Raw genomic sequence first — 8,843 nt, 5'->3', positions numbered from 1 at the left:
CCACCGACCGATGCCCAGCCCGTCCCGAGCCGCAAGCAGTCCCCGAGCCGCGAGCAGTCCCCGAGCCCCGAGCAGTCTCCCCGCGACCGACCGACCGAACTAACTGCCCCCCCCCAAGCATGACGTTCTATGGTATGGAATAGCTCTTTGGTCAGTTTGGGTTAGCTGTGCTAGCTGTGCTGTACTCCCAGCTTGTTATGCACCTGGGCAAGCAGGAGAAGCTCAAAAAGTCCTTGAGTAGTCTGAGCACTACTTGGCAACAGCTGAAAACATCAGTGTGTTATCAACATTCTTCTGGTACTAAATCCAAAACACAGCACTATGCTAGCTACTATGAAGAAAATTAGCTCTATCCCAGCCGAAACCAGGACACTTTACAGTATATAATACAGCCTTTTCTTTCGAATTGTATTGTTTTTCTTTTGTTTTTCAAAATGAAATGCATTTGCATTTTGAAAATGAATCAACTAGACTGTTTTCCTTCCCACACTGATTTGCCCAGTCATTGCTTCTAATGACCTGAACTCATCAGCTTACTATCATTGATAAGGACCTTGCAGAGCCTGAAGACAATTGTAAACATAAATTCAGTACTGTTGCAATGTAAAAGGCTAAAAGGAAAAAAAAGAAAAAAGGCGAAACCTTTATGAGCAGACAGGTATGAGACGCTGTCGGTAAGTGGGATGGCAGGGGGAGCCAATTTCCACGCAGGTTCGTGGTGTACATAGTGACCCTGCACATTTCCTATCACCATGCAGTTTGTACTGCGAATTGGCCTCACATAGCACAGGGTAATTGTGCCGATTCTTTGGTCACCTCTAAAAGTGCCTGTGATCGTCTTACACCTTTTTGATGACTTTGAGATCTGTGACTGGGACAGGGTGGTGAACAGGGTGTGAGCCTTTCTGTTGGAGACAGAACTACAGAGCGGCCTGGGATTTAGAGTGAGGTGAAAGGGAATGTTTCCACAGGAATAACTTTGTCAGTGGCAGAAGCATTAGCATTAACCAAATGCTTTTTTTCGCCTTTGCTCAGAAAGGCCTTGGTTTATCTTCAGGAGCAACATGAATGAGAAGCCTGGCCAGGGAGTTGTAGCTGAAGCCATAAAAGATTATATGGCTTGGGAAGTACCAGAGAAGGGTTTGGACAGGCTGGAGTCTACGAGAGCTGGATGGCTTTTATTTTCTGTGATTGTCAAATACACAGAGACACCTAAATAAAAGTTGTGTAGTGCAAGTTCGTTAGCAGCCACCAAAGTGGGGCGGAAGAGCATCTTGAAAAAGTCAGTGGAAGGCAAGGCTGTAATTTGATTTAGCCTCTTTGGTCTCTATTGAGAGAGGAGCCTTGTGCGGGTGTCATCCAGTCATCATGTGTGGCCGTGCTGGGCTGGCTCATATCGCACAGTAATCCCAGGCATTTGATGTGCCGGGGCTCTGCCAGGCTTCCCAGCCATGCCTCTTCCCTGAGCCACGTACTGTGCAGCAATGGGGAGGGACTGTAAGAGCTGAGGGAAAAATTGGATTTCTCTCATGCCAGACACTTTGGTAGTCAGCATTTAAAAAAAAATATTAACTTGACATGAAACCTCAAATAAGAAAGTAAAATTTTACAGAATGTTTCAAACTGGCCAATTGTTTTCTTTCAGCATTTGTGATTGACACAACACCGTCTTTCAATATCTCATTTGCTTGTTGCTTAGGACTAACTTGAAAAGTTGTGACCATCTAAAAATGACAGCCTTTCTTTTTAGGAGTAAGGGAAAATAACATGAAAATAAAGAGACTTTATGACATAGTCTCAGGGAAACACCACCTTGCGTATTTTATTAATCAAGTGCATTTCTATCTAATATATTTATATCTGCTTTTCACATATCCTATACTTTTATCTACCAATGACCTTATTAGTTTATACAATAAGTCATGGGTTTTTTTAGAATTGATACAACTCTTTCTTCTTGGACACTTGAAACCTACTTTAATTTTTGAAGCTGTATCAGAATTAGCATTTAACTGGTTTCTGTGGTTTAAGTGCAAAATATTTTTCTCCTGAGGCTTTGGAAAGAGGAATGCATGAGAAAATCCACACATCCAAAAATATTAGAGTGCATTAATTACTTCAGGAACCTTGTCTAAGGGTAGAGTCTAACGTGTGTGTATGAGTTTCACTGTATTAGGCAGTTATCAGCTCAAAAGTTCGTTTTCTACGTGTATTCCTAGACTGGCTGTTATTTCCCATTTTAAACTATGAATGTTGACACACTGCCAAGTTTGAGTCCTTTGGCTGTAGCAATTGCATTTCCAAACATCTGTAACACAGCTTGGTATTTATTATCTTAAGAAAAGCAAGTGGATTATTATCTTCTGAGCTGCGTCCAGTTTACACTATTGGAAACAGTTGACATTTCTGCAGTTTTGAAGTATCCATAGTGACCTTTCCCAACCAATCTTAACTGGAAGTAGTGGTGGTTTATTGCTGATAGTACATGAAGGTTTTGTTCTACTACAATTCTTCATTTAAGATATGAGTCAATTTTGGAAAACATGATTTCATTTTCTGCTGCAGTCACGAAGTCTGATGTACATGAATTACCAGATAATAATGTTGTTTTCTTTTATTGCTTCTCCAGAAGCCACTTCAGTTCCTGTATTTTCATATTTCTTAGCAAGAATGAAAGTTTCAAGAATTTTGTTCTCAGAAGCTAGGCTAGAGTTGTTTTTATGATCTGCTTTTACCATCTGACAGGCCATTAAGAGCAACTGAGAACTTCTGCATAAATTATTGTCAGCCCTGTGGCAATTACTGCTCTCATTACTGATCCACACAGAATCTTTTTTCCACTCTTTCAGAAAAGTGCAAAACTGCTGCTACGTTTTAGCAAATGTATTTTGAGAGAAAATTGCCAGTGCAGATGTAGTCTCTACTACAGGATGATCACATAGGGATGCGACTAGGCAAGTTAAAAATACTTTATTCCTTGGAACAAAATCCATCCATGTCCTGGGTTAATAGATTACAGATGCTGTTCCCTGAACAAACAGAATATTGAGCCTATGATACGTAAAGAGGATTTAATGAATACATGGGATGCTGGCTTAATTTTTTATTGTTGTTGTTGTTACATAGATTAAAAGTTAGTCTGGGACTGTATTTGAGATATTTGTCTTTGTATATCATTGTATGGTAAAATCATTTTTGTATGCAGTTTGTGAAGTATCAAGTGTCCAGTTTTTAAAGACTGTATATGAATAAAAAAAGCTGCTTCATGAGATCAAGTACCTGGACTGCAGTCTCAAACCATCACATCGCTTGTGGGAGTGAAACAACCTTTGGGGAAAGAGCTGAGACTCAGTCAGAAACCCACTGAGGCTGTAAGAAATGGCAATGCTTCTCTCAGTTGCTCCTTGATCTATTTGTCATTTTGGCTGTAGATCTGAAGGAATCAAGGAATCTCCCACCTGGGTTTTTGGGGCGGTTGTTTTGGTTTTTGGTTTTGGGGTTTTTTTTAGGCCTCTTAGACCTCTGCTGAAACAGTCAGTTCTTCTCGCAGGAATGACTTAATTGCAATTTGTAATTCTTTTGTGCCTTTCTGAAGCCATCTTCCTACAGTCTGCCCTGCAATTCAGAGCAAATCTGCAGCGTTGCCCAGCTTTGGGACATCCCCCATCTCTGCCATTGTTGAACTGTTTAAAAACTTTCAGCCTTCTGCCAACACCCTCACTAGCAATTTCTGAGCCACCTTGAATCCTCTCCCTTGTTACTGTCTTTCAGGCCTTATACCGCAGGTGGCTCTTATTGCCCGGCTGCAAAAAAACACTGTCAATGCCTGACAGTCATTTACTGTTTACACGAACGTAACAAACCCTTTAACTTTTCTTCTTTGAATTTGATTTCCTTACATGGATTACAAAGTGGGGAAAAAAAGCAGCTTGAGGTAGGGTGTTTTAACATCCCAGTGTTCAATGTGAAGCTGCAGGCGTGACGTCTGTTTTCAAGTCTACAGTTCTCTGCAGCTTAGGGGGGAAAAAAAGGAAAAGTCTTTCTGGTTGAGGTAGCTTCTGTTAAAATTCCTAAGGGAAAACTCAGTTGAAAACAAATGATTGGTTACGTTGCTTAATACCACTCAGTGGAGGTTTGGCTGGATTAGCCTTACTCTTACTCATGCAACAAGCTAATGAACAGGAAAAAATACAGGAACAAGCACGGTCCCCTGAAATTTGGTCCTCCCGAACCACTTGCATTAAGCTGTTGGTGGCGTTGCTATGCTGCTGCTCAGGGCTGTGGCTGAGGTGCCTGCCAACCCCTCATGGCTTAGTTTCCTTACAAGGGGCTGTATTTCCTGGGGTTCACCACTCAGTTGTTTCCTTATCATTCCTATAATGTGCCACATTGCTTGGTCAATGGAGATGTAAGTTGGATATTTAAATCGGAAAGGGTACCCCTGTAGTTGGTGAGAAGATACAGCTGATGCAGATCCCATGCTCCCATGAGAGATGGCTGCTTATCTTCCTGTGCTAAGCCTCCCTGGTGAGGCAGAGCTCACTCGTACTCCTGGTACAACTGTTCTGTATCTGTCTAGCAAATCTTATGCTTATATGTGAACCTGAACACATACACACATACAGATCGACAGGACAACAGGCCGCAGTCAGACATGGAAATGCAAAAGCCAACATGCTCATCAGGGCTGGATTCGCCAGATAGCTGTAAAGATCTTCACTGCAGAAGCAAAGGCAGACATGTGATATTTAGACAAAAACCTCCATAAAAATCAGTCTCAGGGGAAAACAAAAACCCCAGGCAAACAACCTACTCCCCACCTTGTCTGGATCTCTTGCCTGGGATCTGAAATGCTGTGCTGTTCCCATTTCTCATGTTACTGCTGATGAGGGTACCCCACATATGTCTCTTGACGTTTCATCGGAATGAGCAATGCTGTAGAAGTAAGTGATGGTGGGAAAGATTTGGACCAGGCATTAGTGCAGGTATCTGTGGAATAAAGTGAGGAAAAAAGTTAAAATTTCATATACATATAAAAATGAATATATAGAGCTGTATACACAGACACAAATATATAAAGAATACAAAGCAGCTGACAACAAACTTCTTTTTCTTAGGAGTGAAAGTGCTGAATTTAGTACCAGCTAGCATGAATTTCTGGTCAGTTTGTAGTCTGTACTGGTGTATGTTTTTTAAAAAAAAGTATTTGAGTTGATTTGGGTCAGTCCAGTCCTCCTCTTCCAGTCCTCAGAGGGAGAGCTAGGCGGTCTCTGTAATTTGGGCAAGGTGGGACAGGAAGGAAAAAGACCCTTTCTGTGTTGTCACGCGTGAAGGGACAGCTTGACCTTAGATTTTTTATAATTCTGCTCTTTCCCAGTTTTTAATCGATGATTTTCTTTCTTCTGTTTCTTTACCAATAGTTGTGACACAGCTACATTCATTTTAACATTTTCAGGTAGCTGATATTTGGATACTTGTTCAGTATCCAATTCTTAACAATTTTCTTCCTACGCTCACAGAAACATTTTTCTTTTCAACAGTTATTGCCCAGATCATAAACTACTTACGCTCTCTTTCCAAGAAGTAATGTCTTAGTAGATTCTTAGTAGATGTCTTGTTTTTCTCTGGGCATTCTAGAAATCTTACTCTTTTTTTTATGAAATCAGCTTATTCTTAAATAGCATAAATATACAAAATGCCTGCTGGGGAAACCTTGAAATAGATCCTTGTGTATGCAAATACATATTGGCACAGGAGAAACATGCAGGTGTTATTCAAGCAGGAAGCAAACGTTGGATATAAAATGGACAGCAGGATTAGCTCTGCAGGAGCACTGCTATCTCATATGCTGTTGGAAACGGTACTCAGCATCATTAAAATCCACCGTAGAGTACAGTCAGTTCCTGCAAAATGTAAGCATAGTGGGTTTATTGTTTTTCTCTTCATTAATATTGATCATTTGTATTAGCAAAACACTAGAAGGGAGTGCCAGCAAACCTATGTGTGGCTCAAGATTTCATTTAAACAAGAAATACGTGTTTGCCCCCTTTGCTTAAATGGCCCTTGGGGATAAGCAGTTGTTTCAGAAATATTAAAGAAAGTAAAAGCACTAATTATTGAGGAACTTTAACCAAATTTAATTAAACTTAATTAAAAGTAACCTCAGATAAATAACCACCTGAGAATCTTGAGCCATTCTCTTGAGGAATTCAGTTCATTTACTTCCTAGTGAGACACTGAGTATAAACTAAATGTTTTAACGCAGCATTTATCAGTTTTTACCTTGTCTTTACCCATACAGTCCACATCCGGGATTTCAGCATACATTTTCCTGCATTTCCAGCATTTTAATTCAGTAGGGCTACTCACATGGTTAATGAAGCACATTAATTTTTTAAGTCCTTTGCCAGACTTTTGCTGAGACCCTTGCAGGGCTGATTCAAGATCCTGGGGCACAAAGATTTCCTCAGGTACATGTTGCACATGTCTCCCTGTCTCTGAAAATCTGTCTCCTTGGATTTTATTAATATGCACTTAATATATTTGATTAATGAGTGAAAGACTCAGAATTGTCAAAAATGAGTCAGCTGAACAAAGTTAATTCTCTATTGTTCATAGCAGTTTTAGACCTTAATCTTTTTTTAAAAAGCGTATTACATGTGATAACATAAATTACATTAAAAATAGATTTTTATGCTGCCTACATTTATGAAGTCTGTTAAGGCCAACATTAATGTTATTTTACAAATCTCCTAAAATTATAGCCATACATAGCAATAAACAATTGCAAGTCTTTTGCCAGCCCTCCCAGTTACAAAGCCATCATTAAGATGAAAAACAGATTCCATAACATAGGTGTGTGCACTTTATATCTAAAAAAAGTCATCAAGTAATGTTTTTGGTACACTTAAAAGACATTATCTCTTTAAGTCCTTTGCATAATGCAAAAGATATTGTAGAAAATGTGAAGCCTTTTTAAAATAAAATGAGCTAAATTTCATTCATTTTTATACCTTGCAGTGATTTTAATCTTAACTTCCACCCTGCCTCATGAACCGTCAGTGAAAAGCAAACCAGCCCTGCATGCCTGAACAGTTACTGAAAATACTTTCGGAATTTTGTTGCAGGTGCTGACAACAACAATAATTAGTAAACATCTTCAAATCTCTTGAATACCTCAGAAGGTCAAGGGAAGAGCTGAACTGTCTTGTAATCCTCATTGTCCGTGTCAGCTGATCACCCCCTGGCGTGGCAGGGAAATCCATCTGCCATTGCTGAGTCCTTTACCTGTACCATTTGTGGTCCATAAGCACTGCTTTTAATTTTGCACGACTGTCAACCATTTGTATAGGACAGCATACACTTATACCAAACAAGGTACTTCTTCAGAGGGTTTTAGTTGTAACTTAATTTCATTTTAGCCCTTAATTAGAACGGATTTGGAATTCTACCCCCCACCCCCCTGGTTGTCTCAGAGTGCTTTCAGATGACCTTGTTTTGACTATAAAAACCTAAAATGTGAATGTAATTCTGTAAGTCTATACAGAGCATTACACAATGTTCTTCAGGCACTGAGGAATACTAAACTGATGGAAAACAGGTTGTATAAAAGAGGGTATAAGGGCAACACAGCCTTAAAAGCTGCCCTAGTCGGAATCCTTTATTATTTTTGCTGCTAAATAAATACCTCTGATCCAGCTGCAGTATTTTTATTGTGCTGTCCAAGGAGGATAGCATTTTTATATAAAATAGATTAACCTCCAGATATAAATCAATTTCAGAGTTCTCAAAACACAACTTTTGAGGCATGTTGTTGCACACACTCAAATACTTTTACCATTCTTCATAAAAATTAAACCATGAGATTCCCAAAGGAATTCTTAAACCAGTCTAAACTGTCTGTCAGGACAAGGGATGAAGCAGTTGGCATCCTGGAAAATAGGAGAAACAGAAGTATTTTCCTTCTTAAAACCAGCTTATTCTGCCAGAACCTCACCATTTAACCTCCTTCCTCCTGAAGCTAGGGTGAGGTGAAGCAGCATGTGGCTTCTAGTGACATTAGCCCAATCTGTTTTGTTAAATAAATTAGTTCCTTTAATAATTTGCTGAAGAAAGTACCTTACTTTTTAATTCCTGCCCTAAATTATACTTTAAGCAAGTTCTAAATATCCAGGAGCAGAGAACAGAGCAGGTTGGAGTGTCCAGCTACTGCATGTGTGTCCAAACTCTCATGCATGCGAATTATCTTGCTGTCTTCCAATACTTGTATAAGGCTGCTTTCATGAGCACGTGGGAAGGAAGTTGTGCATGTTTGAGTTGTGATTACCTGGATACACTGTTTAATTTCTGGGACATTTTTGCTTTTATGTTGTTTTCTAGATTCAAAAGATGAGACCAATTTAGGTTTAGGGCTCCAACAGTAGATGAATCGGTGAGAGTCCTGGGTAGTATAGGGTCATGGAGAGCATGATGCAAGGATGGTTTGGTGGCTTGTTTATAGAGCCAGATGGAACCTGGCTGTTGGTGGTCAGCTGGAGCTGGCAAACTCCTCAGGACGTAAACTGAACCTGCAGAGCCTCTCCGGGGTGTTGTACCCCTGTGCTCAAGATAACCCTGCTGGGGAGAGCACAGCTCAGACAGTGCCCCAGCAGCCTCCTCTGGTGCCTCGCTGCTGGATTGTGCTAGGAGAGTGATAAACTTGGCTGCACTGGTGTATTTATGCAGATTTGTGCTGGCTGATTCTGTGGATTTTGGCAGATGGCATCAGTTTGACTGGCTCTGTGGGGTTGTAGAGCAGTGCTGGGCAGCCTGCAGACAAGTACCACCGGGAAGGTGGTGCAGGG

General features: G+C 40.3%; 1 protein-coding gene across 1 annotated transcript in view; it reads left to right on the top strand.

Moving 5' to 3' along the window:
• Positions 1 to 8,843, top strand: part of ATP2B2 (ATPase plasma membrane Ca2+ transporting 2) — a 192,912-nt gene that overhangs the window by 70,876 nt on the left and 113,193 nt on the right. The window lies entirely within an intron of this gene.

Source organism: Egretta garzetta, unplaced genomic scaffold (genome assembly GCF_000687185.1).
Source record: "Egretta garzetta isolate BGI_Z169 unplaced genomic scaffold, ASM68718v1 scaffold553, whole genome shotgun sequence".
In the NCBI taxonomy this organism is placed as follows: domain Eukaryota; kingdom Metazoa; phylum Chordata; class Aves; order Pelecaniformes; family Ardeidae; genus Egretta; species Egretta garzetta.
This window is presented reverse-complemented; position numbering and strand designations above follow the sequence as displayed.